Source organism: Chamaea fasciata, unplaced genomic scaffold (genome assembly GCF_029207755.1).
Source record: "Chamaea fasciata isolate MVZ Bird 193981 ecotype frontalis unplaced genomic scaffold, bChaFas1.0.hap1 SCAF_6, whole genome shotgun sequence".
NCBI lineage: Eukaryota > Metazoa > Chordata > Aves > Passeriformes > Sylviidae > Chamaea > Chamaea fasciata.
This window is the reverse complement of record NW_027094091.1, coordinates 23,312,655-23,337,840: the sequence shown is the minus strand read 5'-3', so window position 1 is coordinate 23,337,840 and position 25,186 is coordinate 23,312,655. Positions and strand designations below refer to the sequence as shown.

Genomic DNA, 25,186 nt, shown 5'->3' with positions numbered 1-25,186 from the left:
AGAAGACTTAAGGGGAATCTTTTTTTCCTTTGTCTTCCTTGCTGGATTACGTTGCACCCCAGATAATATACCCTGTCAGACAGAATATCAGCTCTGTCTGCCTTTGGGAAAAACCTCCTGGAAGCACTAGACATGCTTCACTATGATATACTTTTAAGCAATTTAGCAGTGTGTTTAGTTGTTTTGTTGGAGGTTTGGTTTTGTTTCCCTTTAGTGCAGTTTAATTTTCAAAGGTGCCAAAAGGAACATTTCTAAAGTACTTCTGCAGATTTCAAGTGTAGATGACGTGTTTAAAAATACTATTTGGATTTAATGATGGTGTTAAAATATGTTTCATGCAGTAGTCTCTTAGTCACAACTGATTTTTTCCTTATATCTATTAGCTGGTTATGGAGAGAGGTTTCCTGATGTAATTACTGTATGTGAAGGACAGATTCCAAAGGGAAGGAAATTGACAGGCATTAATGTTCCTTACCTTTATGAATTAACTTGTTTTAACAGAAGAAACCACCGTAAGCTTTGTATACTTTGTTGTTGTCATCTGTTGTAGAAACATACATTTTCTTTGCAGTCTTCTCAGGATGGGAAGCCCTCCAAGCAGTTATTAAATGGCAGTCATTAGTGTGAGTAATACTGGCACAAATTAGTTAAGACTTTATTGGAAACCTTGTAAGTATAATTTCTCAGATGAGTTGAAGGGAGATGCTGCAGGCTTCTTACAGGCCGGCTGCAGAATTCAGCAGATGACGAGTTTGACATTAAGCCATCCTATGTATTTAATATAGAATTTCAGTTACCCAAACTGCTGCCATATTTACCCAAACTACTGCTTCCACTTCATTTCTCTTGTGTTTACACTTGCCTTGTTAATTCTATTTGCAAAGAGATTTAATGTTAGGAAGAGATATTTCTTAGCAAAGTGTTGAATTGTGTAGCTATGGAGGAAGCTGTGCAGAGAACCACCATGAAACGGAACTGCATGGAAGAGAAATAAGGAGGGGGGATGCTCTCCCATGGAGAACTTGGCACTTGACAGATCAAATTGGGATTTAAATGTGGCGTAATGGAAAGAAAGTTTAATTAAATTGTTTAAGTGAGTTGGGGATACATATGAATAGGCCACAGTCTATGAACTTACAGTAAGATTCATCTGGAAGCAAATAGAGTAGATAGCCTGGGTGTTTGGGATGCATGTAGCATTGAGAAAACCTTCAGCACTATGTGATGGTCTTGTCTCCTTGGCACCCTGCATGCCTCCTATATGAGCAGGAGAGGCAGGATCTCCATGGTTTTTGTTGGTGGTTTTTGTTTGTTTTTTTTCCCCTGATACCCATCTGGGTGTAAAACCTTTGGGGAATGTGAGATCTCACCGGGTCAGGCACCCTGCTGGAGTGGCAGGTTGGGAAATAACTCATATTTTTCACGTCCTGTGTGAGTCTTCTTGCCTTTTTCTTCTTTTTTCTTCTTTCCTTCCCTTTCTCATTTTCCGACCATACTTCAAGAAAACAGTGAAACAGCATGAGAACCCTCAGTAAAGGGAGTGGTTTAACACAGCTGTATATGAAAAGATGCATGTATTCAAACAGGATTTAAAAATTTTTTTGGAGAAGTTTGACATTCATTCTATTAATGACATTCATTTAAAAGTTCTCAAATTTAGAAAAAAATGTTTGATGATACTTGTGTATTTGAAAAGAGAAACCGTATTTTTAATTATTTGGTGTTTTCTTCTTGGAAAAGTTTGAGATCGGACTTATTGTTACATGGCTTTGTAGGTTGGTAAGATGACTAACAAAGGATATTGAAGTAACACAAAATAACATTGACTTTAAGTATGTGTTACTATTTAAGCATGTGCAAGAGCTGCTAGCAAACAATGCTGAATTATTTATGTGTGTTTTAACCTTATTTTTATAATCTTTGCATGCTGTTATGTCAGCATTGACATATGTAAACTTTTTCAGTGAAATATCCTATGTATTTCCCTTTGCAAATATGGATTTAAACATGGATAAAAATGATGATGCCATATGTGCCAAAATATAGGAAGCTTTCTGGCAGAGGCATGAGCATTTAGGGACCAGTAATTCTTTTTTGAAAACCAATATAGATATGTACTAATGTGATAAAGATGGTGCCGTTTGTCGGGGAAATGGCTTAAGTGTTCCCTGGGAAGTTTGTCTTTGCAGCATGTCAGTATTGTGCTGCCCTTGCACTAAAGTGTGACTCTTGATGCAGATCACAGAAAATTCAGGAATTCTCAGTGAGGGGTCAGTGTGGGGAAGGGGATCAAGAGGGGCAATTGGGACACAGTGAGGGATGTCAATGAGGCTTGATGCCAAGGAAGTCCTGAAGTCATGGGATCCTCAGAGCATTGTTAAAGGTTTGCTCCTCAGGCAGGAGTCACATTTCTGTTGTTTCCCATCTTGCTTTGGGCTAAAGCTCAGCCAGCATATGTTACTTGTTGGTTCCAAAATACAGTCTCCATGCTCTGGTTTTGGCCAGCCAGTGTGTAGGAACGTGTGCAATGACATGGTATGGTTTTACTTGCTTGTTTTTAGGCAGAAAAAAGGGGTATCCCTCAGTGCTTCCCTGATCCAACCAGCAAGTCAGGAGGTGATGTTTGTTCTCCCTCCTTTCCAATGTGTGTGCACACGTTACAGGGAAGGGAACAGCTGACAGGCTGATATGGCAAGGTACATCCCTAAATTTGCTGTTTCCCTGGTAGCACAGGCTCTGGTGACCCTTGTAGCCTCAGAGACGCAGCAGCTGAGAGCTGTCACTGTCCTTGCCTTGCAGTAACCCCGAGGCTTCACTGAGCAGTCTACCCTGCCAGTCTCTGGAGAGGCCCAGGAGCTGGTGGCTGGCTGCCTGCCATCCTGCAGCACTGCGCCTGGCTCTGCTGCTGCCAAACCAGCAGGTAGGAGTGCTGGCTGGGCGGAAAACATTTTGTGGGATTTATCCAAAATAAATATCTAATTTTGCATGGGTGAGGCTGAAATTCTTCAGCTGCACCTCCTGCTAGAATGGAAGAGAAAGGCTTCTTTTTGTCTCAATCCTTTTCTAAGCTTCTGTGCATATGCAAGGTAAAGCTATTATTTTCCTAAATTTAAGGTTTGGGTCCTCCTTCCTTGAGTTGTGATGGACGTCTAGATCTATACTGCTTTGAAAACCTGTTTGAAGACACGTAACCCAAACTTCTCTGAACCTCCCTCCTCCAAGAGGCTCACAGTCAAGGCATTTAGCTGATTTTTTTGCTTCTGCTCTGTGCTTCTACATAGTCCTTGAAGTGTAAATATAGAGCTGGAGAAAATAGCACTTGATCTGGTATCCCAGCTTGCACTAGGACTTAAATTAGGAAATATGAGCTTCTGCTATAAATCAGAAATTTGAGTTTGTAACCCCTTAATTTTTGGCCTGATAAATCTTATTACTCCTCGAAAGCTGTTAAGGTTCAGGTCTGTAAGTCCCAAGGTTGTTTTAAATCTGTTGGTTAAATAACACATATGCAAAGGTTTAAAATAAGACTCTCAGCCCACGCAGCATGCTGGCTGTAAAACCAAGACTGGACAGTGTGGGGCTGATTCAGGGCATGCTGATCTGACTACAAACCCAACTAGTGTTGAGCTTTAGCTTCTGCTGCCTGTACTGCCTTTGCTGCAGTACAGGAATGGAAAATTCACAGGTTTCTGATGTTTGTACTAATGTCATTAGTTCTCCCAGAGCAATGGGGTGGATACTTTTTGCACAACGTCATCAGTCTGTCCTAGAGAGCTCTTGCTTGGCACACAGTGTGAAGATGTCCAGAGTTTTCCTAGAGCATTCTCGCTTGGCACATGGTGTGAGCATGTCCTGAGTTTTCCCTGCTGCTGAGTGCAAATACTTGATATCTTCCTCAGGCAGCCAGTGTTCAAGCAGGGAACTGGGCTTTCCTCATTCTGGGGTTGTTCTTTGAGTTGAGGTTGCAAGCAAGTATTTTAAGCATGGGTAGGTGCAATGTGCTGTTGTGGCAGGATGTGAATCCTCCTTGCACAAGGTGAGCTTGAAAGGAGGTGTTGAAATTCTAGATCCATGATGGTAGAGGATGAAGGTGACTTTGAATAGATTTTGAAAACTGACAGAGGAGATGCTCTAAGAAGAGTGACACACATACCCTACAATTCCAAAATGAAGATATTGGTGCTCCCAGAGGCTGGCTCAGGGAAGGTATATGCCAGTGGACTTAGGTGGAGACAGGAGCTAGTACATAAATAGATAAAGAGGAATTTTAATTACACAGAGGAGCTAGATGATGAGATTTGCTGCAAAATGTAATGGTAAAATAAGCCCAAGTCACTTGCACAGAGTTAAACACTAACCTGGATATAAAACTCTTCTGTGGAACAGTGGGGAGGCATAGTCTGTGCTAAGTGCAAATTAATCCATTCAAAAATGTCTTCTAGGTTTCCTTCTTTCCTCTCTTTGTTTTAAGGACAGGCCAAGGTTCACCCTGTAAGATTCTAAGTACCCAAATTTGAAAATAATTGTGTTTTGTTTTGCAGAAACTGAAGTTTCCAAATGGAAGTTTCCACACAAGATATATTCCTTTGCGTTTTCTTGGCTATTCCTAACGTAATAGTGTCTGTAGCTTTTATTATCTCTAATTCACAAGCATAAGCTACCTCAAATGTTTTCACAGCACAACAGGGAGTTCTAATAGGCCATGAGACACCCTGTGCAAAGCTTGTCAAGCGGCCACAGCTGGTTGGTAAAAATGGTTGATTAAAAACAAGTGTTTTCCAAAGGCTGGTAAGTTGAGAGTGACAGGCTCATTGATTAGCTATGTTTCTACCTCCCTCAGAAGCTGTGGGTGAAAGAACTTTTTCTTTGAAACAGAGCAGTGCGCGCATGAATGCTTGGCTCTTGTGGAGGCTAATGCTTTCTTACCTCAGATGGTATCTGCATACAGGAAATGGTAGTAAAATTATTAGTGCAACGCAACATCTTAAACTTGATAAAATGTTTCATTTTGAAGCAATAGGCTTTGGTATGTGAGGAGCACATCACAGTTTTACAAGGTGAAGTAATGCAGCTGAAGTAGATTGGTTTCACTGAGGGTCTGCTGAGGATTGACAGAGGCAAAGCGCTGCAGTGAAATGACTTTGTGGGCTGGATACCCTCTGATGGGGAGCAAGTTATTTGAAAAAAACAAGGCAGCTCTACTGGGAAGTCTAACTCTAGTGCTGTTATCTTAAGGGTCAGCAGGGATGACTTCAGAAACTTCAGATGACTTCAGAACAGCAGCTTATTGTCAGAGTCAAGATCATGAAATTTGCTTTTTGCTTCCAAAGAGTAGTGCTAGGTGGCTTTTATGTGCTCATTTCCTTCATTTACTCCGTGCTTTTTCATGGTATAACAATATCTGTATTTAAAACAACCTTTTTCTTAAAACATTTATCTTTGAAGATAAAAGCAAAGTATTTATAATGTTAGCATGGCCTTGGCAGCTTTTAATTAGATGCTCCGAGTACAAAGGTAAGAAATAGCATGCTGACAGGATTTTTTTGATCTGTTGGTTTTACTGTTGTCACATGGATTTCAGCACATTGATACAACTTTTGATAATTGCACCCTTGACCCAGTTACAATTTTATGTTTTCCTTTCCACATCAAGTCAGGCAAGGGTAAACATTTAATGTATATTAGAAATGAGAAGTTTTGTCTTCAGTAATGGATCGCAGTGGAAGGCGAGGAGGGAGAACAGCAAATCTTGTGATGGTTTTCCTGCCTTCTAAATGAAATTGTTAGGTAGATGCTATGTTTAGGTCCTGCCACACTGATGGGGTTTCCCCCCAAATACTGGTTGTGATAGATGAGTTTCTTAAACTGTATTTTTGAACTGAAAACTTTGTATGCAAGTTGCATGTCAGCAGTGATTTTTTTTGCGTCTGCTGGAAGGAGGTCTGTTGATGCTACCACTCAGGCAAGTGGCATGTTTTGGACTTTCCTCCTGTGAGATGGCAATTGACTGCTGGCCCTTATTATAAGGGCAGAAGAAGGTATTTAAAAACAAAAAAGTATTTTTTAAAAGAAGGAGTAATTAGCATAGTAATTTTCTGAGAAGGGCCATTGGTAATATAAAAGAAACTAGTTAATTCTTTTTTTTTCCTGAGGATAAGAATAGGAGCTAGAAGTGATGATAGTATACCAGACATTTTGAGATTGCTTTTATCACAGATGATCTGTTTTCCTGAATATTCACAGGTAATCATTATCACTCAGGTCCTTCTGTCTTTGTCTAGGGGAAACAAATGTTGCTTTTAGCTTCCACCCTGGTTTTGTGTAAATCATTAATTGCTCTTCTGTTTCATTAAGCTGCAGCCAACCATCAGATGTGGGATCATATTATTATCATTATTAAGGAACTCTGATGCTTTAATGACACATGTGCCACACTTTTTAGTTCTATAAAAGAAAGGTTACACGCTACCTGTGCATCCAGGCAGGCACAGTGAAATAGTACTGGGATTTTTTTCTGTGAATTTTTCAGTGACTGTTATTGAGACTGTCACGTGTATGTAACCTTTCAGCATACAGAGCATAAATTGCTGCTCCAACTAAACTTAGAATATGTAAGCAGTAGAGCTTTACTCCAGTGAATTAATTCTCACACTCTCAGGTATCAAAATTTGGTGTCTTAATTTCATGTCAGTGACCCCTTTGTACAAACATATACTTGTTATCTCAGTACAGCAGTGTGGGATTTCTGAGGATGAGCACTGCAAGCCGCTAACTGAGCTGAAAGGTCTCACGTGTCTCTTCCCCAGCATTGAAACCACTCCAGCATGGAGAGACTTAACACCTCTCAAGGCCTGTGACAAAATTGTGCTTGTCTTCAATTAGTTGCTTGACTAATTCCCAGTGTTAGGGTTACAGATATAGCGATGCTGTTGCTCTATACTAGGTATTTTGTAAAGAACAGAATTTAATAGGTATCTTTTGTTGTGGAAAGTATGGATTTCTTTGAGGTGACTTTTCATATTGGGAGGGAAAACACAAACTTTGAATATCTTCTCAGCAGTCTGCTGCTTCTGAGTAAGTAAGTGAAACAGACACTGTAGGAAAAGCTGTTTTTTCTTGGGTGACTAACCATATTTTTTTTTTCTCCATATAGAGTCACAGAATGGCTTGGGTTCTTCCATAGAATGGAAGGAACCTTAAAACTCTTGTTCCAACACCCCCACCATGGGCAGGGATACCTTTCACTAGAGCAGGTTGCTCAAAGCCCCATCCAACCTGGCCTTGAACACCTCCCCAGGGATGGGGAATTCACAGCTTCTCTGGGCAATCTGTTCCAGTTCCTCACCACCCTCACAGTAGAGAATTTCTTCCTAATATCTACTCTAAACCTACTCTCTTTTGGTTTGAAGCCATTTCCTTTTTCCTGTCACTATATCCTCTTTCTTGTAGACTCTCTGAAAGAGAACTTAATGGTTTTTGGGTGGGGTTTTTTTTTTAACCTCTACTCTGAGCAATGAAGTATTATATTTTCATTCTTTGCATGTTTCTTGATTTGGTTCTAATAGAATATAAACATGTAAAAGTTATTTATTTTCCAAAGTGGTAACAGCCCTGGTGTGTTTGAAGCACAGTGTGTGTTTACAGAGGAAACAGTCAGACTGTTAAGTTTTAAAGCAGATATTAAAGGAAAGAATAGTTAAAGCCATGGATGGAAAATGGGACAAAATGTGGCATAAATTAATCTATTGGTGGACTGTGTCAGAGTAAATGACCCTTTATTTTCATTTTCCTACCTTAAGATGTGAGTCAGGATAAATATTTTTATTTCATCTGGTCTTTAATAAAACATTTGTTATGGCAGTCGTTAGAGTTACAAAGCAGTTAAGGGTTGTACTAAAGGAAACAGTAGAAGAGCAAATGAGATGCCTAGCTTGGGAGAGACTAGGGGTGGGATGTTGCCAAAAAAAATTTGTCATCCAGAAGTTAGGAGTGCTCAAAAGGTGCATTAATCTTGCTGGTATTAAATGAGATGTTGTAGATGTATCTAACCCTTATACAGAAAAAGTAGAGCCATTATACAGTACACTGTAGAGTTCTTGTCTAGGAAGAAATAAATCATTTTGATAATGAGAAGTGAGATAATTTGAAATCCAACTTGGTGTAAGAAGGCTCCTTGTTCTGAACATAAACACTGGCTTTACCCCACACAGTACCCTGCATTCTGGGGAGACACGCTTTGGGATTTCTTGTCCCTTGCTTTATCTGGTCGTTCCCCACCTCCTTGTTAGCTCTGCCTCCGTTTGCATGTTTTTGAGCTCACCTCTTCTTTCTGAAGTTGTACAGTACTCTTTGTGCTCATAGCTCTGGAAAAGCTAATTGTAACAAGATTTTGCTAATTGTCTTTGGAAGTGGCACCAAGAATGATTGGACTGGCTTGCTCAGCCTGGGAAAAGGGAGAAGTGCTCTAAAGTTCCTGGGCTTTGAACTGCTTGTGGCTATATGGTTTCCCTAACTGTGGTCACAACTTCCTATTTGGCTGCTCAGAGGTGAATTCCAAAAGCTTCAGCAGAGTTCTGGTGTTTCTTGCTATAGTATTTATTAAATACTATTATCATACTATCTGAATTTATAAAGTTCATAATCATGTTGTGTGTGACCTGAAACCCCCCAGGTTTGGGGCTTAGTTTGTTTATTAGAGTTGTCTGTCTTCAAAATACCAAAGGACATCTCCTTTCCCTGATGTTTTCAAATGTCATTGTAGCATTATGGTGTGTAAGTGATTTGTATCTTTGAACATCGTGCTGGGGAAGGATGGGCAGTCCTATGAGCTGCTCATGACCACTATGAGCCATCTCCAACCCATGAAGAGAGGGAGCAAAGATCCAAGTAGTGTCTCTTCTTGTTCCTTGCAGATCTGCGTGGCAAATCTAGGTGCCTCTGTAAAGTCAACAGAGAAGATGTTTGAGCAAGAATGAGGGTTGGCTTCTCTAAATACTCTACTGTATTTAAAAACTTTATGGCAGCAATTCAAGATTTTATGTCGACAATCAGTGGTGAACTTTTAATACATGTGGTAAAATCTATCTTGTGTTAGACTCGAAGAACAGTATAGAAATAAGTTTTTCCTGTCTAAAGGAAAGCGTTTGCTACCCTTGTTACTGATGGGTGCTATGCTAATTCTAAGTAACCCACTGAATTAGCATGAGTAAGATAAATGGAGAAGTGTTAACTTTGAGTCACTCATGGTCAGGAGTTAAATATGGCATTGTGCATTCTTAATTCTGTTGTTTCCAAAATTCTTAAAAAACCTTTGGATCTGAATATTTTGGGACACTTCTATTAAGTTACGACGGGGATTTTGATGTTCTGGGAAAACATTTTTACCTGCCAGGATAATATTTGTTCATTTCTCTTAGCAATATGTGCTTCCTTTGGCTTTGCTTTTGCATTTTAGGCTAATGTCTTCAGTACTTTGATTTTAGCCTACTGGTGCTAGTAGAATAGACGTGCTGAAGTACTTGCCTCTGATATAAGTGGGCCCTGAATCATGTTTCAAAGCCACGTCACTTTGTTCATACAAAATTGGCTCTCCCTCCCCAAGCTGAACATTGGGTCTTGACACTGGGTCATTTGCACACTGAAGAGTGCAGAGACAGCTTTGCTCTTCCTTGAAGTATCTGGCTCTGATGCTTTGGCTTTCGGCTGACAGTGTCCGAGCATCAGCCAAGCTGGAGCGTATTTTTGATGTTCTTTCCTGACAGACAGTGGCACCTTGTAGTTTCACGATTGTTTTTCAGAGAAATGTTTTTAGTCCTAGTGGTTCAGCTGGTGCTTTTAAAAAATTGATATATATCCAAAATCCATGAGAAACTACTTATCTGATGAGGAGGGACTGGAGTTTGAATCAGATTGGTGAAATTTTAACATCCAAGATTTGCTTTAATTGAAAAATATTCTCTTAATTCTTTCTATAAAGCATAATTTTTGCTATGGAGCAGCTGTAAAACACAAGGTAAAATTGCCCTAAGCGAAAGATTTATTGACTTTGCTTTTGTTCTTTCCTCCTCTTCTAAAACAATCTGCAGTATGTTGTGAAGTAGGATAGCTGTGTTTACACTCAAAAGTGTTTGGCAATGCTTGACTGGCTGTAGTGGGTTTGATAGAGAGCGGTATTCAAAAAAAGCATGGCTTTGTGTGGAAGGCAGGAGCACAGCAACAGACAATTACTAATGGCTTTTGTACATGATGCAAAGTGAGTAGGGTCAGGGAAGCTGTGGCACAGAGCAGAGGAGCTGTAAGCATATGTGCTGTTTGATATTTCAGTCTGCTGTGGTGGGTTGGACCATAACCATCTCTCCCTGTTTCCCTTTTTGTGTTTTGCTCCGTGCCAAGGCAGATGTAAACTTGCAGTGTTATTTGAGGTTTCTCTGTACAGACGTACCTTTTAACTGCAATTAGGGCAGAACACCTCCCTCCCCAGTGGGTAACCTGTAGTAGCATTGCTCATGTCCCTGTGTGACCAGAAATAGAGAGACGGATTAACAAACACTTTTCTGCTGTAAAACTTTCCCCCAGGTTGAGACAGATAGGAAAGTTCAGTGTGGCTGATTAGTTCTAATCAGCTTCCCCACCCTGGCCCAAGCAAATAATTAAAGGTTGCTGTTAAATTCACCTCATTCTCTATTAAGCCTCCGTGGTCATATTAGACTGCAAAATTCAAGTAGTGTTTTTAGTGTTGGTAGAGGAAAGCATTATATTGAGAAAAACACTTTTTTGTGGAACAATCTTAAAATTATATGGAAACACAGTATTTAACGATCAATAAAATGATTTGTGTTGTAAGACATCAGAACAAAGGAGTGATGAATGTTGTGTATCTGCCATAAAGGTGCCTGCCTTTAGTTCCTGCATAACCGCTTTGTGCTTAATCACGAAAGGATCTGTCTACATTGGCAGTTCTGGGGAATTTAACACATGCTCTAATGTCTAGTTTATGTAAGGATTCCTACATATTTCAAATACTTGGTAACTGTGCTTATGTGTTTTGGGGGAAAAAGTGGAGGGAGGTGGCTTGAGTAATGTTGTTTAGTTGGTAGTAAAATGGTTACGCATCTATCTTTTCTTACTGAGTCAGATTTGAGATGTAGGTGCCCTTTAGGCCTCACTTTCTGTAGTCCCTGGGGAAATTTTTCCACCTGGATTCTTAGCGCTGGTGTTCAAAGTGCCAGCTGCAATCTAGTATTCGGTCATGTAAAAGACAACTAGCATGGTAGATATATCTACAGGGATCGTGGGACATCCAGGAATTGGCAGGAGGGAAATTCCTCTGGCTGGTTGTTGGTTTACTTGCAGGTCAACTCTTTTATTATGGATGGTTAAGTGAAGAAAAGACTTGGAGTGAGTGCCAAGCTATTTCTCCTTGAAAGACTAGTCAACATATTGTTTAAGAATTTATAAAAAGCAGGAATTAGCAGCCTGGCATCCTAAGCTGTTACAGGCTTTGAATTGCGTGTGCTTGGAGCATTTTTCCTTTGCCTTGTCAGGACATCTACATTTTACAATGGTCATTATGCTCCTGGCAGGGTTTGCAAACACATCCAGTTGCCTTTGGCTCAACTCCTGTTGCTGCGGTGGTTTGTTTTTCCAGAGTGCCTCTAGTTGCAATTCAACACCTTTTATCAATCTGGCCTTACCACAGCATGGAAACAAGAAAGGTTTCATAGAAAGTCACTGTTTAGACCCTGACTGATGTTATTTATGTGTTTCATCATCCTCTTCTCCCAGCATGGATCTTTTTGGCCACCAAGGTAGGGAAAGTCCACCAGCTCAATGGCAAGCTCAATGAAAGGCAGCATTTTAATGGAGAAGATTTCCCTGTTGCTGAGTGGTGGTTTTAAGTTAGAATGGGGGGACTTTCTTAAAAATTTAAGTTTTTGTGTGTTTTTGAGTAAAAAGAGGACATCTTTCTGAAGTTACCTAATGCCCTGAAATATGTGCAGTTAGAAGTTTGGCCAAAGCTGTGATACATCAGTACCTTTCAATGAAAGCCACAAAATGTGCATGGCTAAGCATACCTTTCATGAACTTCCTGTTCAGCTCTTTAAAACCATTAATATTGAGGCGTTCTGTTCCAACTCCTTTTTCATTGTAAAAGTTCTTTTTTTAAAAAAAATTTTTTGTGCCTTGAAAATGGCACTCTTAATTTTAAACAAACTTGAAAATTTGTTTAAGAGAGGTTGAAACAAAGGCTAAAAATTTGATTTGTTTTGTTTTTCTCTGTTCCGTTTCTTTCCAGACTCCCTGCACTTCTGAAGATTTGAGGCAGAGAGGCAGAGAAGCTGGGGGAGGTTATAAAGTGAAGCTTTGGGGATTAGATGTAAGTACAGCCATCCCATCTACAGGGATACAAGAAGGGTGCCAGTGTTAGCTCTTTCAAAAGCTTGCTGTTGAATCCAAAAGAAATCTCTTGAAAACCTTCAGAGACCCATTCAGACTAAATGTAGTGTGTGGTTTTAGGTTCATGCTCTTTTTCAAGAGCTTCAAGCTCACATCACCAAGCACAGATGAAAAGAGTATGTGGAGAAGTCAAAGGAAGAATAACAAGCACCTCACTGCAGCCAGTTGCACTCTAGCTTGGTGCTATCTCTTGCTATTACAAAAACAGTACGTGGCATCCTTGGTTGTAGAAGCTGGTTGTGGAGGAGGGTTGCATTCTGCTTGGTGTTTCTAGTTGGGAACACACATGTTGAATGATTAAAAGAACAATTTGGGAAAGATGTTGCTTATGTGACTTCAGTGTTGTGCAGTGTTGGGGTTGTTGCGGTTGATATGTCTCTGGTGTGAGGATGGTAATAGCCTTCTTAACTCGAGTAGAAGTTGTGTAGCTTAGTACTTCAGAGCTTCTTTTTGAAAGTTAAGATAAAAGATATACACTGAGGTTAATGAAGAAAGAGTGATGATAGGAAAAAAGTACTATCAGACACTGTTTTAACAGCTGTGGTTTCTATGATAAAGACAAATCCCTTCACATAAAACAAACTGCAGTTTGGGAATTAAGCCTGTTTTGAATATAAATTTATATTTAAATTCTGAGAGGAAGCTTTTGTCTGTCTCCCTGAAGCTGTGTGAAATCCTTTGAGGGAGAAGGGAGGGAGCGCTTAAAAAGTAATTTGTGATACTACGTGACTTCTGAAAAGCTAGACTCACCAAACCCTGAATTTGGGGTTTGGGAGTTAGTGTTCACAGGGTGGGAAAAACTGTATAGGGGAGCAACTGATTCCAGAGTGCCAGAGGTCAGCTGACCTGGAGTCCCCTTTGTGCCCGGGCATCACTCCTTGTCCCCATCCCCCTGCTGAAGGAGCGGCTGGTGGGATGCTGGGGGCTGGCTGCTCCCTGCGGCCACTGGCACCACTGCACCCCTCTGTGGAGTTCCCTGGCCAGTGTATGGTGAAGCTGAACAAATTCCAGTGGTAGCCAAGCTTGTAATCAATTAGGCACAAGGTGAAAAGAACAAGGAAGAAAACCAAAAGGAGATAGCTGGGTGTGAAATATCACCAGGGCTTCATTAAGGGATGTACAATTGACAGCTACTCAGCATCTTCATCCCTGTGTGTGCAAGGTAAGCCAAGGCTTCCATCACAAAGTGCTGCAAAGGCTAACTTGGTTGTATCTCTACATCTAAACATCCTTTGCACACTTGAGGGTGTCCTCTGCTTCTAAAGTAATGGTTTCTGTATCTCTGCTCTATCTGGTGCAGATGTTTGCCTGCCCCTTGTCCACAAGAGCCTCTAGTCTAAACATTTAGTCTAAGCCTGATTTATTCAGGTCCTCTAACTTTGTACATAAGTGGCATGAACAATTTTATACAGTGTTCTGAAAAGTTGTAAACTCCTGTCACAGTTTGTACTCAGCACACTTTTTTTTTTGGAGGAAGATAAATGCAAAGAGCATGAATTAGTGTTCAGAAATTCTCCTCTTGCTGTGCTCAGTGTGAGAGGGGAACACAAAATCTGGAGGGAAAAACTGTTGTTATGGCAGCAGAAATAATTTTTAATTGAGACTTGCTTTTCAGATGTCGCTTTCGTGTTTCCTATTTCAATCTTTAAAGAGGTCTGTGTGTTTTATGATGAAATAAATTACTTTTTAATAAGCTTATAACTAGTGTCTCCCAAAACTCTGTAATTTAGGCACTTATGTGAACAATAGCACATGATATATAATAGTATGTTGCCTTCAATTTTCCAGACTCTATTAGAAAGGGCAATGATGCACAAATGTATAACTTCATTAGGTCTTTATATTTAGTCCTTTGCAGCCCACTTTATGCAGATATCTTTATTTGTATTGCAGTGCAATTGAATCACTGGCATAATCTTCCAAGCAGTTAGGCTGCCCAATTATGATTGCAGTGAGTCTGCAGAGATTAATGAATACGACAACTTCTCTAGGTTTTAATTTTCTTTCCATTGAACAAAGTGTGTTGGAAGGAACAGTAGAGAAAAGTAATCTGGTTTTAACTTACTGGGTTAGCATATGGCTTCTTGTCTGAATGGAAGCACTGGCTCTTAGCATCTGCAGAAGAGGGCTGCCTCATGGCTGGGGCATTCCTCTGAAATGTTTGGCTCTGACATCTTTATGCAAGAGAGTTAGTGATTCCAGTTTGCTCTACTTTAACTGCGGAGGGGTTGCTGTGTAGGGGGACTTTCACTCCAGTAATGGAAAGACCAAAGTTCCACATTGTTTCTGGAGAGGACTAACAAAGCTCCTCAGTGAAGTATGTTTGGCCGGGGCTTCTTGAGCACCTTGAGTCCTTGCAGTGCTGGGATTTCAGGAAAGTCTAAATGTTCTCATTTTAGAGTGCTTTTCCCTCCCATTTTTCCCCACTTTTTTTTTCTTTTGCCTTCCCTCCTTCTAGTATGCTACCCACAGTGAAATGTTGCATGCAGTGATGTACAATTTGCCACAGAAGTCACTTGTATTTTCCCATTGGTTTTTTGCTTGTGTTTGCATCACTTTGCTTTTTGCAGAAACACCCTTTCATTACAGCTGAAACATAGATTTTTGTGCTCAGACTGTACATGACACTTCCTTATCTTTCTTTTGCAAGTGCTTGTTCTTTGTTTCAGACTGTGTAAAGCTCCAGACACCAAAATGACATCCTGAAAATACCAAAAGGCCTCTGGCTATTCTGGAAGAATTGAAATTGAATTCCTATTTTCATCAGGACACCATTAATCATAGACTTAAGTGATGAGCAACTCCACTGTGTGTTTGAGTACAGATAGCTGTTGGGAACTGGTCTCTTGATAAATGAATGCACTGCTCCTTTCAAGTCTTTATTTTGCTTTGATTTGACGTGGTCACCGTCAATATGAAGGTGAAGCTCATAGATCTAAACAAGCCACCATTTACTACAAGCTGTTACCTGAAGTAAAGTGATTGGTCCCCCAGAGAGTAAAATCTACCAGAGCCCAAAGGTGGCTGTAGAGCAGAGCAGCAGGCAGTGAAATGTGCTTTTAATGACTGGAGTTGATGAGTTTAAATGGCAGAGGACTTTCAGTTGCATCTCCTTCAGTGATGGCAGTCATATCTTCCAACGAGGCAGACTTTTTAAGTGTTGATATTTCACTCGTTTTTGGGAACACATAGGAAAAAAGGAAGGAAATGACAAGATACATGTCTGTTAGTATTTCACAGTGATTACGTGTGTATGCAGCTCCATCCTTGGCATGGCACTCCTGTAGCTTCATTACTGAATATTCCATCCCTCACTGGGGTTTATCAAAACACAGTTTGGTGGATAGTTGGGCTGTAACTGTTGAGCTTTTGCCCCAATATGGAGAGGCTTTCCTCATGTATGAGGACTTAATCTCATGATACTGATATCGGGAGAGTGAGAGAATCTGGCCCTCATCTTCTGTTTGAGTAGAGATGACGTCTGGGCCTTCAGTAGGGAGAGAAAGTGAGTGGTCTTGTGCAGACTAAAAGGGTTACTTTTCCTGGGACCATGTCTTGGGACAAAGGGACTTCTAAAAGGAGACCCTGAGGAGAAGATAGGATTTGGATGAGGTAGGTCACCCTCTGGAGGACCTAACATCCTAGAAAAGCAATGACTTGGACACCACTGCAGGTTGTCTTCCTAGAATAGAAAGGAAGATGATGTAACAAATTTTGATGGTCTCCAAGGACCACTTAATTAACTCTGAACACCAAAAAAATGTAATCACAGTTTTTGGCTTACAGAGTGGCAGAAAAATGCATAAAACTTGTTTTTTATCTGGAAAGAAGTTCATCTGGGCTTGTTTTGAGGGCAGCAAGACAATTTAATCTTAGGGATACTGATTTATCTAAGCTTCAAGCTAGGACATTTTTTCTCCATCAAAATAGATCTTTGCTCATGCTAAATATGTGCTTCCTGAGGTGAATGGGTTGAAAAGTCTTCAGCAGCACAGGCATTACAGAGAAGATCATTAAGAAATGTGTACGTTCCCAGATGCTGAGTATGCAATTTCTGAAACAATTCAAACTTTGCACAATTTATGCAGGGGGTTCTGGTGTGTGTATTATGTGTGAAACAACAAGAGAAGTAGGGGAGCTCTGTGACTGGGGTAGATGTCTGACAAATCTCCAGATGGAAAATGCACCAAGGTGTCATTTTAGTCAATATTCTAGAACTGCGGAAGAGGTAGGTCTAAGATCAGAAAGCATTCAAAGGAGAGCTATTTCTCCTTGAGAAGAGTAGACAGCTCTGCAGAAGTGAAGCATTTCTCTGAGTTGCCCTTGTATACTGTTCATGTGGAACTGCCCTTCCTACTTGCATGAGAATCAGTGTGCAGGGCCTTATGGTTTTCTGCATAGCTCTCTTTGTGTGTCTTGTATCTTTTTGTCTCTTGGCACTGTTTGGTTGGTGCTCCCTTGTTTTCCCAAACAGGTTAGCTTTGTATGGGTGGTAGCTAGGAAAGGCAGAGAGGACATTATAGGGCAGGTAGAATCATGGAGTCATTGGATGTTTTGGATTGGATTGGAAGGGATCTCTAAAGATCATCTGGTCCAAAAACCCCACTGCTGTGGGCTGCCCCATCCAATCAAACCTTGAACATTTATTTACAGGGATGGAGTATCTACAGCTTCTCTGAGCAATCTGTTCCAGTGCCTCATCACTATCATCATAAAAATATTTTGCTTAAATCCAGTCTAAATCTACCCATTCTCACTTCAAAATTTGTTCCAGTTTCAGCAGGTAGTGCTGCTCCTGTGTAGGGCTCCTTTTGTCTGGTACCAGAGCCAGACTCGCTGTGGAATGAGCTCTGTCTGCGCCAGACAGATAGAGTGGTGCTGTTTGAGACTCGGGAGGGGGAGTTGTCAGGGTGGACCAGACCCTGTGTTCCTCTATTTTCAGTACCTTGTCCATGAGGTGTCACTGCTGTATGTTTCCAGAGGAAAAAGTAGAAACATCTCTGGGTTTTATGGGTATCTCTCCAACTGTTGTTTTATCATGGTCTGTAGGGGTTAGAGGCAGACCTGTGCTTTTAAGACTGTTGGTAATCTTAGTAATAAACCTGGAGTAGATGGAACAATTCTCCTGATCCTGATACCCACATAAAATGTTCCATACTTGACTTCCATAACTTCCTTGCAGAATTAGTTTTTGTATTTATATACACTCACGCTCTTTTGCATGTGAAAGCAGAAACTGCCAGGCTTCCTTTTCCAAATGGTTTTCTTTCTTATCATACTTGGGTGTATTTCAGCAGATTTGGATCATTCAGGAAGACGGTGTGTTTTGAGGGTTTTTCCACTCACGGAGCCAGACTTGTTACATTTTTATCAAAGAGGTAACCTTGTCTGACTTAGCAGCACCTTTTGAAGTGACTAGCACAGCATGTTATAATAAAGGAATCTGCACTACTGTCCTCTAGAAGACATTAATTAGGCTAACATTACTCTTCATCTCAGTTCTGTTTACACAAAGCTATGGAATTTGAAGTATTGGCTGTATCTTGAACTGTTTGCTGAGCTGTTTCAAGTCCCTTTCTAGATGTCATAATTAATGGTTTAGTTAAAAATCCTGTGAGGTTTTATAGCTAGCTTAAAAGCTCGCATTTAATGCACATTTGTTAATACTTAGATCCGCTGGTGTTTTATTTCTTGTCCATTCATGTCACTTATTTCTCTCTGCAGACTCTTCATGGTCCTCTCAGATACTGCTTTGCATCAGAATCTGTCATTTTCTGAGGTTCCTACCTTTTATCTCTCTCTGCTGCAGCCTTCCTTCCAGTTCATTGCATTGTGAGATACTTCAAAAGACAAGGATGTGAGAGATAGGATGCCACTCTTCACTCTTGTGCACACTGAACCCTTATACTGACCCTTGCAATTGGTCTCCCAGCCAGGGCTTGGCTTGTGTGCATCTCACCACCTGCCCATCATCTGGTTATCTTGGCAAACCCATGCTGCCGGGGATGCTGCATGTGGCAGTCCTTGCTTCCTCCTTGGTTGGGTGGGCAATGCAAAGCACTCTTCATTTAAAGTACATCAGGAGTTACCGACTGACAGACCTGCTCTCAGACACCAGCGTGGCTGTTGTGGTTGGCCACGTTACTTTGGAGAAGTTCAGGTTTCTGTGGCAGTTACTAGTGGTATCCACAGAGCAGTCCAGTGCGAGTTCTTTTTGCGATGAATTAATTTTGTAAGACACATCCACATTGATACTACTGTGCATAGTGCAGAATGGAGGGCAATTCGGGTGGATAAGGTAGCCTTGCCTTGGTAACTACAGCTATTTAAGAGTTAGGAAGAAAAAAATTATTTTGGCTGAAATTACTTGAAGTGTTTTTTTCTTTGGCCAGTAAATGTCAGTTGCTTTAGAGGCATTAAAAACTTGGATCTTGTCCAGCTGTTCTTGTTCTTTTCCCCCTCCTTATTTAGCTTTATGCCAAGAAACATATCATCTCTAATGAGTCAAGCATGAGAACTCTGTTTTCTTTATTTTTTTTTAGTCCATATTTTATGTACATATGTACATCCTGTTAACTTTTAAATAGCAACTTTTTGGAATTAAAGCTAAGTAATAATGATAAAACTCTGTGCTTGATTCCATGGTGTAAAAACTTACAGTAGTTCAAATTTATGGAGAAGGGGTTCCACATGCAGTGAAATGAATGGGCAGATGGCAGATTCTCTTGTTTGCTCTGAATTGTGTGAGGAGGGGGCTCAACCCAGGCTTCCAGCTGACTTCCATTACCTCCCATCCAAAATTGGTTGTTATGACTTAACTATAAGTACATGACTGGAAAAGTGTGCGATTTGAAATACAGCTTTCCAAGTATTTCTGTGTAGTGGTCCAAACTTTTCAGGAGCATTGAAGTGATAGTTCAGTATTAATTTTGAATGGCCCACAATGTCTTTTTTTAACTCAAAATGTATAGTCCCTATCCTGAGGAACTGTATCACTTTATTAAACTATCACTTTATTAAATAAAACATCACACCAGAGTCTGTTTGTGGTGAGCTTGATGGTGGTTAGAGTTCACTTTGATAGCAGCACCCATTCATGTGTTGCTTTGATTTGGCTGCACACGAACCTTAATTTTCAGAGATTCATATCTGTTCTCTATTCAAATGTTAAAAGAAATGTTGAGGTAGCTTCCAGCAATAAAACTAAACTGACCAGCTTTCCTGTGAAACTTCCAGAACTTCCGGCTTCTGTTCTGGCTTAAAATTTATAGTGTTAAAAAAAACACCCTTTTTTCTGTCCTTTCCACAGCTGATTTTAGCCAGGATGTGAAAGCAAGGAAACACTGTAACAGTAAGAAATTACCACTTAAAGAATCATCATGATAACTTTGATTTCTAATGAAAATGGTCAGAGCTTCAGGTTTCTGGTTTTGTTTTTATAAAAAAAAGTGCCTTTATGCCTGCCTATACTTCACATATTAAGATCTTGGTGCATACGTATATAAGTATAAATAGAGAGAGGAAAAACATGAGTGTAGGAAAAAACAAGCAGCCGAATAAAGACATGTTTTCTGTAAAAATTACATAACTTGAGGAACAGTTGGAAGATTGGACCAGATAACAGAGTGTATGTTCGTTTGAGGTAGTGTGTGAATGCTGTCTTGATGTTCCTCATGCGAGCGTAACTGTGGAGATCAAATTGTGTTTTGAAATTGTGTTTGAACATTAGTCAATAATTCTGTACATATAGGTCAAATATTTTCCCTCTCTTAATTGGTTTCTGCATATAGTGTGCTGATAGTACCCACAATCATAAAATTATTTAAGTTGGAGTCAGACCCCAGAGTCATCAAGTCCAGCTGTTTACTTAGCACTGTCAAGTCCACCACCAACCCCTATTTCTAAGAACCACATGTACATGTCTTTTAAATGCCTCCAGGGACAGTGGTTCCATCACTTCCCTGGGCAGCTTGTTCTAATGCTTGACAACCCTTTCAGTGAAGAAATTTTTCCTAATATCCAATATAAATCTGCCTTGCACAACTTGAGACTGTTGCCTTCTGTCAAATCACTTGTTACATGGGAGAAGAGCCTGACCCCCGCCTGACTGCAACTTCCTTTCAACCTTGGCTCTCTTGTAGAGAGTGAAAAAGCCCCTTTGAGCCTCCTTTTCTTCAGATTAAACAATCACAGCTCCCTCAACCACTCCACGTAGGAGATGTGCTCCAGACTCCTTGCTAGCTTTTCTGCTCTTGACTGGACACATTTCAGCATCTCATACAGTTTTTCTTGTAATGAAGGGCCCAAAACTGCACATAGTACTGGAATTGCGGCCTCACCAGTGCTGAGGACAGGACAATGACTGCCCTGTTCCTGATGTTTCTGGTGTGTTACTAACCGCACTGTTTCTGACACAAGCCACAAAGCCATTGGCCTTCTTGGCCACCTGGACACACTCTGGCTCACGTTCAGCTGGCTGTTGACCAGCACCCCCAGGGCATCTTCCACTGGGACATGTTCCAGCCACTCTGCCCCCAGCCTGTTGTGCTGCATGGGGTTGTTGTGACCCAGGTGCCCTACCCACCATTTGGCCTTTTTGAACCTCATCCAGTTGGCCTTGGGCCATTGATCTGGCCTGTCCGGTTCTTTCTGTGAAAGCCTTTGTGTCCTTCAGTAGATCAATATGCCCACCCAACTTGTGTTGTATGCAAACTGTCTGCAAATGCACTTCATCTACTTGTCTAAGTCTTTGACAAAGCTCTGGGTGCCACTCCTTGTGACTGGCTGTCAGCTGGATGTAACTCATCACCACTCTCTGGGTCTGGCCATCCAGCCAGTTTTCTCTACCTGTAGAATAGTGCACCCGGCCAAGCAATGATCAGCCAGTTTCTTTAGGAGAATGCTGTGGAAAATAGTATCAAAGGCATTACTAAAATACAGGCAGGCAACATCCACTTCCAGCATTTCTCCAAACACACAGCTTACACTCTTATGGTAGGATGTTTCTACCAAATTGTAGCCAACATGCAGCAAAAGCATGGGAAGGTAAGAAAATGAAACAAGTTTTAACATCAGTGAAGGAATAAGAAAAGGGTTAAAACAGTGAAATGGTTGTTAGTATTTGATATGTAAATGAGTACAATTCCTCAAGTAGATTTTATTTGTTGAGTTTAAAGCTTGGAAGCAAGCTGACTTCAGATGGTGGTGTTGATGACAAGATACAAATGCAATAATGCAGGCAAATTTGCTGTCTTGCTCAGCCAAGCATTGTTGGAATTTTTCTTATAGTGAATAGTATCATGTCCCCCCCACCTTCCACACTTGGTTGTTGTAGAAGGATTATCTGCATTGCACGTAAATATGCTGTGGCTGTGAAGGAGATGTGAGCTGGTTTCGTGCCATCTGGCTGAGGACCAGAAGCAATGTGCCTGAGCTTGGGCAGCAGCGTGCAGCCTTGGCAGTTTGGGTTGGTGCCATCTCAGGGATGGATCTCTGTGCTTTAGAGTCAGCATTGCTGATGTTCCTAGTGTACTCCTGTACACTTATATTAGTCTTGGTTTTACATCTGCAGGAGTGTAGTTAAGAGAAATGGCTTTATAGATTAAAGAAAAATAGTCATCACTTGCAACACCAGTCACCCATCCAGGCATTTTGTCCTTTGCATCTTTACTTCGTAATGTGAATAAAGTTATAGCTAAACAACAGCATTTGGATACTATATAGCACTATATCTGAAGGTCTTTAAGCCTCATTGTTTTATAAATTTGCTTTGGGTTTCTGTGGGGAAAATAATACTGATATATTCATCAAATTTAAGGGATTAAGATGAGGAGAAAGTTAAATGCTGCGAATAACATGTTGAATTGCAGGAACACAAACAAGGCTGTATGAAATATGTTAGGAAACAATCTGTTCTCTGTTACAGTTTTAGAGATCTTCAGTGAAAAAGAGGACCTTTGTGTTTTTACACACCCTGAGGAATGCACTCTGGTAGGTGGGGTACCTCTGAATGCTTTTAACAGCCTAATCGGTGCATAAACAAAACCACCCCATAGGCTGCTTTCTTAGTGGAAGGACTGTGCTTGTGTGGTATGCATTTCTGGCTAGATTCAAGTAGGGGTTTTTGGAGGCCTTTTGCATTTTTTTGTGGTAACCCTCTGAACAAAATATTTGGAGAACACACTCCTATGGTGTTCCTAGGTCTTGTCATTTTTTGTGGTAACCCTCTGAACAAAATATTTGGAGAACACACTCCTATGGTGTTCCTAGGTCTTCTCATTTGTCAATGATCTGTTTAAAATCTGTGTTTAGAAGAGAAGTATTTGACTACCTTTTCAAAGTGCACCTTTGACTTATTTCTATGCTCTGCATATTTAATATAAAGAAAATACTACTGCAATATGCTCTTAAGGTGCTGTTTGACAGCATAAACTGGTAGTTTTGACCATGATGCCTTTGCAGTGAAACTTCAAGTGTTAATGGCATGGATTGCTATGTAATCAGACTTGTTTTATTAGAAGCAATTGGATGTGTTTGTGTTTTCTGCAGAAAGTGAGTAGTCTGTTCTCAAGAATTTTCTTGATTAACTGTCAGACTCTTAATTTTCCAAAAGCCAGCTCTTATCTGCTGGTAGAAAATACTACCTGACTGTTGAGGTTTGTGCTGAGAAAAAAGAAGACCCCCTGTTCCCCTTGGTGCCTTGGGGTGGCCAGGCACCTCAGGCTTGTGCAGTGTGCTGAGCATCTCCTCAGCTCTGCTTCCCTGCTGTTGCTGCATTTCCCAACTAACCCTTTCCTAGCAATGGGTGTATATTTCTTTCTAGCTATCTTACAGTCCTCAGGTATGCTGGCAGAATTATTTCGAAAAAGTGGAATAGTTATGCTTTAAAGACACCTCAGACTATAGAAGAATCTAAACTCCTGTAATGCTAATATATAACTGTAGTAGCTTTGTGGTGTCTACCATGGACTTTTAATTTTTTAGTTGCTTTTTTCTTAGAAGTCAGCACAAATAGAGAGGGACTGTTGCTGCCATCGGATTCCCCTTTCCTTGAGAAACCATGAACAGTTACATATGACCTTAAAATCCAAACACTTACTGGAGGACAATGCAGCAAAATGTTCTTATGTCATTCCTTATGAATACCTGTGTTGACGTTGGGTTTTGCTTTTTTTTTTTTGTTGTGGGCATATTTGGGGATATTGAGGAGTGTTTTAGTCCTAGCCTGGGTTTTCTGTGGTTATTTTAATTTCACTTTACTTTCTTCTGTCTTTCTGTTTTGCTTATTTACTTAGAGGCCAAACATTTGATATCTGGGTCAGCCAAACTCTGTAGATGTACTCTTCTTTCACCTGGATACTAGAGATATTTTTCCAGGAAAGTTGTGTGTTCTTTATTATGTAGAGCCACAGGAGCTGCACAGGGGTTTTTGATGTGTTTCTGCATCCTAAGAACTGGTTATTAGTGATATATGAACTCCATGTTAAAAGGAGTATTGAGAGGTTCACAGATCACGTTGTTGGATTACTTGGTTGAACAGAAAGAATATGAGCTTGATCAAAACAAATTAAAAAGCTAGATAAAATATGCTGCAAATGGAAGAAAAGAGAGTTGTTTTAAATAACTTGGTCCTTTTAGAAACGTTTAGAGGAAAAGCCATCCAAAGTCCTGCCTACTTATTCCCTTGCTCTTCTGAGCATTTTGCTCTGCACTGGCTGCGTTTCCTTCAGTAGCAGCCCCTGTGGATTCCAGTGCTACCTGCCAGCATGGCGGAACCTCAAGGTGGCCAGGATGACAGCTGGGCCACTCAGTCGGTTTTTTCTGTTTGTGGTTTGGTTTTTTGGTGGTTTTTTTTTGTTTGGTTAGATGGTTTGTTTTTTGGTGTGGTTGTTTTTTTTTGTTTGTTTGTTTTTGTTTGTTTGTTGGTTTTTTTTTTTAATGCATATTACAGCGTTTTCTCTTATGGTGATCTCTTTGTTTCTTGCTCCCTATCTGTGGAGAAAAACTATCATGGATTTTTGGAGTTGTTTTCCTCCATCACCTCTGGTGTTCAAAAGCAAGTGCCCTTGTATAGGAGTACCACTGCAGTATTGTGAGTAGCCGGAGGCTGGCATGTAATTGAATGAACCAAAGGGGACTGGGTTTTCCCCCGTCTGTTTGGAACATGTGTATATGATGGTGGACTGATGAAGACACTCTACTGACATGCATGTCGTTCAGTTAGCGAAGGAGACTGTGACGGTGAAGTCTGGAGCAAGCGCTGAAGGCAGGGAGATTCCGTCCAGACTGTTGTGTTGCTGCGGCAGTGACCTTTCTCCTGCTGTGACGCTGGGGTGCCCAGCAGCCATCTACAGCTGGGCTCTGCTTGGGCTGAGTGAGACAGTGTTAACATAGTTGGACCTGCCCAGTGTACCATAGCTCAACAGTGTGCTATTTTGGGTAGGGTCACACAGAGGGTGATTCGCCTTATCTATTAGTGGGAAGGATGCTAGTGGTCTGGAGGATTCCTGTCATTGTTGTGATGGAAAATGGTCTGTGTTTTCACCAAACAAAGCTTTGGTGTTTAAAACAAAAAGGAAAGGTGTGAGGCCCCTCTGTGCACTCCAAACTACTCTTCATTCTTGTCCTTGGGACTGTTCTTGCTCTGTAGTAGGGTATCAGCATCTAGAGGCAACTGTTTCCTTCCTTCACTCTGTGGTGGCTGCTGGTGGCTTGCGTGTTTTGGATCAAA

General features: G+C 40.7%; 1 protein-coding gene across 5 annotated transcripts in view; it reads left to right on the top strand.

Annotated features, from left to right (window-relative positions):
• APBB2 (amyloid beta precursor protein binding family B member 2) overlaps window positions 1–25,186 on the top strand; it is a 165,942-nt gene that overhangs the window by 4,860 nt on the left and 135,896 nt on the right. For 2 of the 5 annotated variants that reach the window (XM_066185651.1, XM_066185650.1), the window contains exon 2: window positions 12,296–12,376. The exons of the other annotated variants lie outside the window; for them this stretch is intronic. The gene's annotated coding sequence lies outside the window, so the exon portion shown is untranslated. The remainder of the gene's footprint in view (window positions 1–12,295; window positions 12,377–25,186) is intronic. 5 annotated transcript variants of the gene reach the window in all.